Source organism: Vitis riparia, chromosome 11 (genome assembly GCF_004353265.1).
Source record: "Vitis riparia cultivar Riparia Gloire de Montpellier isolate 1030 chromosome 11, EGFV_Vit.rip_1.0, whole genome shotgun sequence".
NCBI classification, from domain to species: Eukaryota; Viridiplantae; Streptophyta; class Magnoliopsida; order Vitales; family Vitaceae; genus Vitis; species Vitis riparia.
In genome coordinates this window covers 7,754,571-7,765,715 of record NC_048441.1, presented here as the reverse complement: position 1 = coordinate 7,765,715, position 11,145 = coordinate 7,754,571, and positions in this window count along the sequence as shown.

Sequence of the window (11,145 nt, the reverse complement as noted above, 5' to 3'; positions counted from 1 at the left end):
GAAATAAGCTGCGAAATCCCCAAGACATAGCTTCCCAAGAAAAAGGCCTCATCCTGCGAAAATTTTCACAGCTGCGAAACCACCTCCAGGCACACGTGTGCCATTTCGTAGCCTCCAAAGACAATTTCGCAGCTGCGAAACCACCTACGAAATCGTCCTCCACCTGTGAAATTCTCATCAGGCTACGAAATGGCCCTCCAGTTGCGAAAATGTCAACTGTCATTTGAATATCTATTTAAGCCTTTGATTTCTTAAATTTTCATTTCACACAACTATTTTAATATGCGAAAAGTCTCTTTAAGTTGCGAAACTCAGGAATATTAGAGGATCCTCTCCAAGGGAAGTCCAGAGGATGTGCGTCTTAAGAAGAATACCTCGTGCACCTCCGTCTACCCTCTGGAGCCTCTTCAATTTAGCCATGGCCAAAATGAGAGGAGCCAAGACCCCATCTTCATCAGCCCGCAGCAATACATCGAGAGCCTCAATTATGCGAGACTCCATGACTGAGCCTCCACAGCCACCCGCCATGCCACCTTCTGAAGATGGAGGGCCGCCTAGTCCTCCTCAGCGAAGATATCAGACCAGGAGACCACCCACTACACCAAGGGCAAGCTCTTCACGCCCCAAGAAGTCAGTTAGTTGCCCTTCTGCGAAGAAAGCCAGAGTCTCAGCTCCAATAGAGCCATCTGAGCCTCCACAGCCTCAGCCGCCCACTAGAGAGTCTCAGATTGCTTCTGGGATGACTCCAGAAGTTATTATCAGGCAACTTATGGTTACTCAACCACCCATAGTGGGAAATTTGGATTGCTGGGCTAGGCCATTCCACTTTGAGCTATGTTTTGATAGAGAGACTTTCAGACACCAGCCAGAGCTCAGAGATTCATTCCACCTACTGTAGAGATACCATTTGGAGCACCTGATGACTCCAAGGGATTTCTTCTATCCCCGAGTAGTGTTAGACTTTTATCAGTCTATGACTATGCATCGCATCCGGGATCCTACTGTCATCCACTTCACTATTGATGGACGTCATGGTATCTTAAGAGCTAGACACATTGCAGAGGCCCTGCGAATTCCATATGAGCCAGTGCATCCAGTAGATTACAGAGAGTGGGCTCATCCTTCTCAGAGCGATATGGTCCGTATATTGTCTAGGGGGACATCAACACGCTCGTTTATTTTGAAGAATGAGCTTCCACCTAGCACGTTTCTTCAGGATGCACTCCTACACCACAACATATTTCAACTTCAGCATATGGTGCAGAGGAGGGGAGCTATATTGGAGGCTTTGTTCAGGATATCAAAGGGTTTTTACTTTGGCCCTTATCATTTGATCATGACCGTTCTTCTTTACTTTGAAGATAAGGTCCACAGGAAGAAGCTACAAAGAGAAAATGCCATTCAACTGCTTTTCCCTAGGTTACTATGTCATATATTAGAGCATTTGGGCTATCCTTCTGAGCCTCAACTTGAGTGTAAACACATTTGTCAAGAGATATTCACTCTCGACAAATGGACTAGTATAACGACTTATGTTGCACATTCAGGAGCCCCAGTTGGACCAGAGCATCCAGAAATACCATAGGACGAGCAGCCAGAGCATCCACAATAGGTATAGTAGGCTGAGATACCTATAGAGATCATAGTACCTACCCCTGCAGTGCCTTCTACAGTGCTCACACCTGAAGCTACATCTTCTGCTCCTCCTACCACTCCTGGGACTCCGCCAGTTGTACCAGCTACATCCGCACCTCATCCATCTGAGTCTAGTATCGCCATGTATATTTCAGAGTTCAGAGGCCTATGTCATACATTGTAGACATTGACCGCTACTCAGAGCATCCTTGCCCAACAGATGATAGCCGTACGTGCACATTAGGATCAACTTATTGCCACCCAGACCAGCATACTGCCATCCTTAGGCAGATACAACAGCATTTGGGTATTCTATCGCCACCTGAGCATGATATGCCTGGCCTATCAGAGCCTACAGATCTATCCCAAGACACTCCTCCAGCAGAGCAGACTGTGCTCCCTGAAAAGACGACTACAGGAGAGATCGAGACACCGATCCTGAGCACTCAAACTTCCACAGTCGAGCCATCGTCTCCACATGATCCTCCAACCACCACCTGATCATCTATCTATTTTCTTTTTTGTATTTACTTATCATAGTAGAACTCGTAATCCCATGGTTTTGATGTTTTATATATTGGGTAATTCGTTCCCAATTGGTGTCTCAGTTAATTCATGTCCTCTCAATGGTCCCCGGTTGCAGAGCCATTTGATTCTGTGCCCAGCTGGTGCCTTGATTTTGGTCCTCAAACGGGACTAATCAACAAAATTTATAACCTATTACACCATGTACTAGGATAGCCTTAGCTAGCATAGCATAGTGGCTCTAGGGTCGTTCACTGGGATGGGTTTTCACATCACAATTGATATTAATTCAAAGATGAATTGGTGCCTTTTCATTTCAAGGTTAGCTTTAAAAGAAAACATAATCTTTGGTTGAAAAAGGTTTGGTTTTAAGCTAACCAAAAATAAAGTAATGGAAATTACTTACTAAGAAAAGTGTTTCTTGGAGTTTCAAATCACTAGGCTCGGATTCCTTGTACAAAAGGGAGTTTCGGTCACTTGTTTCTTTTCCTCGCATGAGAGAATTAACATATAGTTAATTCTCTAATCGGTGTGGTACGAATGCTTCCCTTTAATGGGTTCAAACACTAAATCCCTTTCACTGATTCATCTTGCAATGGCTCATGCCTCTCACCTAGCATTTGCCATTCAAGGTGATCTTTAACCTTGGATTACCCGTCAAAAGCTCGCAAGAGATAACTAATGGATGTCTCCTGGAGTCCAAAAGCTTACCAAGTGTTGGCTATTCTAGAAAATCCTACCTTTAAACCACCTCCCAAAGGCTCGCAAGAGGTAAACTAGTGCATCTCAATGGATGGAGATCACTTGCCTTACCAAGTGTTGGCCCAGGTGATTTAAAGACATTTTAAGTTAACTAAAAAGATAAAAACCATTAACGGGTCACACTTTCTCTTCATTAAAAACTAAAACAACAAAACTTCCAATTTATGCATGTGGAAACTTACCCGGATTTCTTCACTCCAAGAGACAAAGAGCCTAGCCACTCATCCTCTAAGGAAACATCCTTAGAGTTTGATTGGCTAGAAATAAAAATAACGAGAAAACAAAAATATGAAGGAAAAACAGAGCAAGTGCTCTGTAGAATATATTTCTTCCTCTCGTCGAATTACATATATGATATATGATATATGATTTCTTTACATTGGTTCAAAGATATATATAGAGAAGATGTTTTCTAAGAAATATCCCAATAATATCTGTGACTGATTACAAGGAGAAAATAGAAATTTACAAAATATCTTGAGAAAAAATCTAAATTAGTCAGTGGAAAATATCAGAGATTGCACAGGTGGATTTCGCACAGTGATTCACATGTTGAATTATCCATTTTTCAAGTTTGAATTTTGGTTTTGCAAGTTGAATTTGTGATTTCACAACTTGGAGATGATTCCGCAACTTGATTCGTAGCTTGGAGGCCATTTCGCAGCCAAGGAGCATTTTTGCAGGGTGGAGACATTTTTGCAGCCCATTTTGCAGCTTCAAAATGAGGAGGTGGAGCTGAAAAATGGCACTCGTGTGCCAAAGGGTGGTTTCGCAGCTGCGAAAGACCCTGTGAAATTTTCGCAGCTCATTTCGCTCAACTTTGCACGGTTGTCTTCAAACGGCCATAACTTCTTCGTTTCAGCTCTGATTCACACACCGTTTGAAGCGTTGTACTCCTGACTTCCCTATCTTAGAAACAACATATAGTATGAATAAAATGGACTCCTGGAAGTACTCGAAATGTGTCCAACAGTTCCATCCTTTTGAATTCTTCATGTTAGATTTCTCTCTTTTTCCTCCTTGCATTCTTAATTGGCTTTAGCAAAGAACTATGAAGCTCCAAAGCTTGAATTTTTCATTTAAATGAGCTTCCATTTGCTTTTCCATGGATTATATAAAGCTCTCCCTCATCTTAGATTGCTTTGGTGATCAAAAAGCTATCAAAAACACCAAAACTTAACACAATTTGATTAGAAATGATTGCAACGGTCCTTAATATGCCAATTGAGTTAAAAGGTAATAACTACTACTCAAAAGTGTTTAAAAGAGTTAATTACAAGCTATAAAATAGCCCTTTTTGAGTAGTAATCACTGGGATTGGATGTATTACTTTTTTGTAGTTCATAGTTTACTTTCTTAAAGTAGTACATATCCATCATTTTTTAGTATACTTGGCATAATATCATTTTATTTCCTCTACTCATAATTTTTTGTTGTTTTTGAATCATATGGTTTCTCCTATACGACTCAGACTCCATGTCACTTAGGAGGTACCACTTCCTCCCTGTATTTTCTATCGCTCTTGCCACATTGAGGGCAATGTTCAGCTTGGTTAGGGGGAAGAGAGTTGAGGAAGGAAGTTTTGTCATTAATGCTAAGTTATTTTGGTAATTTAGTTGTTTTTGTTTAATTTTTTAAAAGTTTCAAGTTTTTATTCTACTCTTCATGGTTATTAAGGAAAAATTCTCAAAATGAAATGGGAGAAATTGAATTTTTGTGTTTTTACTTGACTTAGAATTTGTATTATTCTTACTAAAGTTGAGCAATTGTTGAAAATTCTATTGAATTCAACCTTATGTCTTCCACTTTAAGCTATTCACACACTGTGCACACTAGGTTCTGATTATAAGATGAAAAACTATTTCACCCCCTGAACTTTGGAAAATTTAGACTTGGTACTTTTGACCTCATTTAATAGTGTTGGGACACCTTATAAAAGGTCAATGAGCCTTTGGAAAAAAAAAAAGAGAAAGAAAGAAAAAATGTTTTACTTGCCTTGAAACCCGAGCAAGGTCTGAGGGGTATATGGTGAAAATCTTTAAAACCTGGTGCCCTAAGCGTTCATTGGTTGGGAGTCATCGACCTCAATGCTCGTTATAAGGGTGAATAGGTGGATTTTAACATACTGTAGGTGCTTGGGTATTAAAATTCATTCTCAAAAGTCCGGGGTAAAATCCGAGGAGTTAGTGGTTGAAAGATCCTTAAAGCTTGATGCCCTAAACCTTAATTGGTTGGGAGTCATCGATGGACCCTCGTTACATGGACAATTTAGAAAAAAATACCTTTAAGCCTTGTACTCCTACAATGAATTTTTTTTTGAACCAAGAGGTGTGTTCTTAGCCTATTGAAGGTTGTCAGTTTGCTAAGTGTTGAAAAAGAACTAGATTCAGGGGAGAAATTAGTTCAACATACTATATTTGGAAACTAATAAGTAACACATGGATTTTTGTGGAAAAATTAGGATTGACCCTTTGGGAGTGGAAATCATTTTGAAGCTTAAACTTGTATAATGCTTTCTCTTCATGAATTGTGATTCGACAAGTTATTTGATAACTCTTGTTGAAGTTTGAGTTTTATATCTTTAATGTTCCATGAGAGAGTTTGATAATCATGCCACTTGAAATTTTTTTAAGTGATCAACATGATTTTGTCAATTATATTACTGTTTATTTTTCTTTTTCTCTCTTTCATTGCTAAGGGACTAGCAATATGTCGGTCAGGGGGAGTTATTACTACTCAAAAAGTGCTATTTTATAGCTTATAATTAACTCTTTTAAACACTTTTGAGTAGTATTTATTACCTTTTAACTCAATTGGCATGTTAAGGACCCTTGCAATCAATTCTAATCAAATTGTGTTAAGTTTGGTGTTTTTGATAGCTTTTTGATCACCAAAGCAATCTAAGATTGAAGAGAGCTCTATATAATCCATCGTAAAACAAATGGAAGCTCATTTATAAGCAGAATACAAGCTTCAGAGCTTTGTAGTCCTTTTCCAAAAGCAAATCAAGAATGCAAGGAGGAAAAACAGAGAGATCAAACATGAAGAAATCCAAGAGGATAGCAACTATAGGACACATTTATAGCACTTTATCGAGTCCATTTTATACATACTATATGTCGTTTCGAAGCTCCGGAAGTCAGGAGTGTAAGGCTTTAAACAGTGTGCAACTCAGAGCTAAAATAAAGAAGTTATGGCCATTGGAAGACAATCGCACCAAGCTGAAAGACAATTTTGCAAGTTGCGAAATCACAAAGTGCGAGCTGCAAAATCAACATTTTCTTGCGAAATGGACACTTTCAGTTTGTGAAATTTTCGCAGGTCATGTTGCAAGCTGTGAAATCCACCTATGTGCTCCCAAATATTTGCGACCGACTCTTTTAGATTTTTTCTTCAGATATTTGTTGTTTAAATCCCCATTTTCTCCTTGTAATCCACCAATCATAGGATTCCTTAGTTAGGAAGTAAGAAGGAAGGTTGAATAACCTTTATATATATTAATTGTACTTTTTCTTTTAAAATCATCTCGGGAGTTTGTTCTCAAAGACCAACTTTTGTATAGTTTTGAAGGAAGTAATACACAGAACTTTGCTCTGCCTTACCTACTCATTTTGATTGTATTTTTCTCATTAGCCAAACAAGCTTTGAGGATGTTTCCTCAGAGAATGAGTGGCTAGGCTTTTTGTCTCTTGGAGTTAAGGAAGCTGGGTAAGGTACCGAATGCAAAAATTGGAAGTTTTGTTGTTTCAGCTTTTAATGAAGAGAAAGTGTGAACCGTTAATGGTTTTTTTGTTTTTAGTTAACTTAAAACGCCTTAAAATCACCTAGGCCAACACTTGGTAAGGCAAGTGATCTCTATCCATTGAGATACACTAGTTTATCTCTTGCGAGCCTTTGGGAGGTGGTTTAAAGGTAGTATTTTCTAGAATAGCCAACACTTGATAAGCTTTTGGACTCTAAGGAGACATCCATTAGTTATCTCTTGCGAGCTTTTGACGGGTAATCTAAGGTTAAGGATCACCTTGAATGGCTAATACTAGGTGAGAGGTATGAACCATTGCAAGATGATTCAGTGATAGGGAATTAGTGTTTGAATCCATTAAGAGGAAACATCTATACCACACCTGTTTAGGAAATAACTATATGTTAAATCCCCAATACGAGGAAAAGATTCAAGTGACTGGAACTCTCTTTTTGTAATATGAACCTGATCCCAGTTATCCAAAAACTCCAAGAAACATTTTTCTTTGTAAGTAATTTTCGTTACTTTAGTATTGGTTTCACTTTAAAACCAACCTTTTCAAACAGCTTTATGTTTTCTTTTAAAGCTAACCTTGAAATGAAAAAGCACCAATTCAGCTTTGAATTAATATCAGTTGTAATTTGAAAACCCATCCCAGTGAACGATCCTAGAGCCACTATGCTATGCTAGCTGAGGCTATCCTAGTATATGGTGAAATAGGTTATAAATTTTTTTGATTACTCCTGTCTGAGGACCAAAATCAAGGTATACCAGTTGACTGATCACCAATCAATAGGACATACACTAGCTGGGCACGAAATCGGCATGCCTATGCAAAATTTTCGCATACCATGTGAAATGCAAAAGGAGCACCAGCTCCAAGACAAAGAGCAAGGCTAAGGAAAATGAATTTCGCAACCTTGCGAAATCTTACAAGCCTTCCGAACTGAGGAAATTGAATTTTGTAACCTGTGTGAAATCTCACAAGCCTTGTGAAATAAAGCACTGAAGAACCAAACCAAAAGCAATTTTCGCATACCATGCGAAATTTCGCAAGGCATGCAAATTCCTCCTATGTAATTCTTAGATATTTTTACATCGACTCCGTTAGATTTTTATCTTTAGATATTTTGTGTAAATATCCCAATTTCTCCTTATAATCAACTAAAGATATTTCTAAGATATTTAGGATACTTACATGGAGGTTAAAATATCTCTCTATATATGTCTTAGAATATCTCTTTTTGTAATATCTCGGAATCTCAGAAGAAATTCCAGGGAACACTTGTAAATTCTTTTAGTAAGAAATACAAAGCTTTTGCTCTGCCTTACCTTCGAATTTTGTTTTTATTTTCTTTCTAACCAAGCAACCTCTGAGGACGTTTTCTTAGAGGATGAGTGGCTAGGCTTTTTGTCTCTTGGACTGAAGGAAGTTAGGTAAGAGATCCAAATGAAAATGTGTGAGTTTTCCTTGCCTTAATTGAGGAAAGTTGTTACTCGATAATGGTTTTTGTTTCTGATTACTACTCAAAAAGTGTTATTTGATAGCTTGTAATTAACTCTTTTAAACACTTTTGAGTAGTAGTTATTACCTTTTAACTCAATTAACATATTAAGGACCTTTGCAATCATTTCTAATCAAATTGTGTAAGTTTTGGTGTTTTTGTTAGTAATTTGATCACCAAAGCAATCCGAGATTGATGAGAGTTCTTTGGAATCCATGGAAAAGCAATTGGAAGCTCATTAACATGAAGAACCAAAGCTTTGAAGCTTTAGAGTCCTTTTCCATAAGCAAATCATGAATGAAAGGACGGAAAATAAAGAGAGAAATCTACCATGAAGCATTCAAAAGGACAGCCACTATTAGCCACTTTTGGAGCACTTTCTGGAGCTCAATTTATGTATACTATATGTCGTTTCGAAGCTCTAGAAGTCAGCAATCCAATGCTTCAAACAGTGTGCAATTCGGAGCTGAAATGAAGGAGTTAGAGCCATTGGAAGCCGATCACACCAAGCTGAAGGCCAATTTCGCGGGCTGCGAAATCACAAGAGGATGGCTGCGAAATCAGCCATTGGCTGCGAAATGGTGTCCTTTAGCTTGCGAAATTTTGTAGCCATCTTGCACGGCTACAAAATTCTCCTGAGTGCTTCCCAATATTTGCGACCGACATTTTTAGATTTTTTTGCTTTAGATATTTGATGTCTAAATCCCCATTCTCTCCTTGTAATCCGCCTATCATAGGATTCTTTAGTCTTTAAGTAAGAACAAAGGGTAAATAGCCTCATATATAATGTTTGTAATTTCCATTACAGTAAGATGTCGGGGAGCTTGTTCTCAGAGACATCCTTTGTATAGTTTTGAAAGGAAGTAAAATACGGAGCCTTTGCTCTTTCTTACCTTCTCGTTTTGACTGTATATTATATTTAATTTTTTTTACTAGCCAAACAAGCTTTGAGGATGTTTCCTCAGAGAATGAGTGGCTAGGCTTTTAGTTCCTTGGAGCTAAGGTTGCCGGGTAAGGCCCCAAATGCAAGAATTGGTAGTTTTGTTGTTTCAGCCGTGAATGAAGAGAAAGTGTGACCCATTAATGATTTCTATGTTTTTAGTTAACTTAAAACACTTTCAATTCACCTGAGCCAACACTTGGTAAGGCAAGTGATCTTCGTCCATGGAGATGCACTAGTTTATCTCTTGCGAGCTTTTGGGAGGTGACTTGAAGGTAGGATTTTCTATAATTGCCAACACTTGGTAAGCTTTTGGACTATAAGGAGACATCCATTAGTTATCTCTTGCGAGCTTGAGAAGGGAAGTCCAAGGTTAATGATCACCTTGAATGGCAAATGCTAGGTGAGAGGCACGAGCCATTGCAAGTTGCATCAGTGAGAGGGAATTAGTGCTGAAATCCATTAAAGGGAAACATCTGTACAACACTAGTTAAAAGAATTAACTATATGTTAATTCTCTAATGTGAGGAAAAGATTCAAGTGATCGGAGCTCTGTTTTTGCATGAGGAGCCTCCTCTGTGAACCTAAAACTCCAAGGAATGCTTTTCTTCATAAGTAATTCTCATTACTTTCTTTTTAGTTAGCTTAAAATAAATCCTTTTTCAACCAAAGTTTATGTTTTTTTCTTAAGCTAACCTTGAAATGAAAAAACACCAATTCAACTTTGGATTGGTATAAGTTGTAAGTTGAAAACCCTTCCCAGTGAATGATCTTAGAGCCACTATGCTATATTAGCTAAGGCTATCCTAATGCATGGTGATATAGGTTATAAATTTTGTTGATTACTCCCTTCTGAGGACCACAATCAAGGAACACCAGCTGGACACGAATCAAATGGCACCACTATCAGGGACCATTGAGAGGACATGAATCAGCTGAGACACCAATTGGGAATGAATCAGTTTCTTTATGATTAACTTAAAATCCCTTAAAATCACCTGGGCCAATACTTGGTAAGCTTAAAAGGCTCCATGGACTCCATGAGTGTCTGAAAGTTATCATTTACGAGCCTTTGGAAGGTGGTTTAAAGGTAGGGTTACCTAGAATAACCAATACTTGGTAAGCTTAATGGACACCATGAGTGTCTTGTAGTTATCTCTTACGAGCTTTTGATGGGTAGTCCAAGGTTAGGATCATCTTGAATAGACAATACTTGGTAAGCTTAATGGACTCCTTGAGTGTCTTGTAGTTATCATTTACAAGCCATTGGATGATGATTCACAGTGAGAGGTCTTTCATGTTTAAAACCATTAACAGGAAGTAACTACAGTTTTCATGAACCAGTGGGATCATGTCTTAGTTGCTAAATGAAGATCCGGTTTGGGAGGTAAGCATAGTTTATGTTATACTCCCCAACGCGAGGAAAAGATATGGAATCTCCCCCTTTGCATAAAGGACCTTAAACCTCTTGACCTGAAATTGCAAGAAACCCTTTTCTTTGTTATTAATCTCAATTACTATTTTTGGTTAACATAAGACTAACCTTTCTCTCCCAAAATTACATTTTCTTTTAAAACTAACTATAAAGGAAAAACACCATCCTAGTTCTAGAACTAATATCAATTGTACCATGAAAACCCATCCCTATGGAGGATCCTAGAGCCACTATGCTATGCTAGCTATGCTACCCTAGTATATGGTGAAATTAGGTTTATAAAATTTGTTAATAACTCCCATATGAGGACTGAATCAGATAGCACACCAATTGGGGACGAATCAAATGGCGCCGTTGTCGGGGATGGTGCCACAGTGTAGTGATATGACTTTTTCAGAACACTTGTGATCTTCATCACAAGTTCGGTGATTTTTCTTTTCTTTTACTAACTCTTTTTATTTGTTTCTTTTAATTGTTCCTGTTTCAATTTATCTTTTAATTAGTTTTTAGTTAACTTTAATTTCTTTCTAGAGTTTTTTTTTTCTTTTGTTTTTCTTGTTTTTTCTTGTTTTTGTTTCATTTATTGCTAGTTGTGCATGCC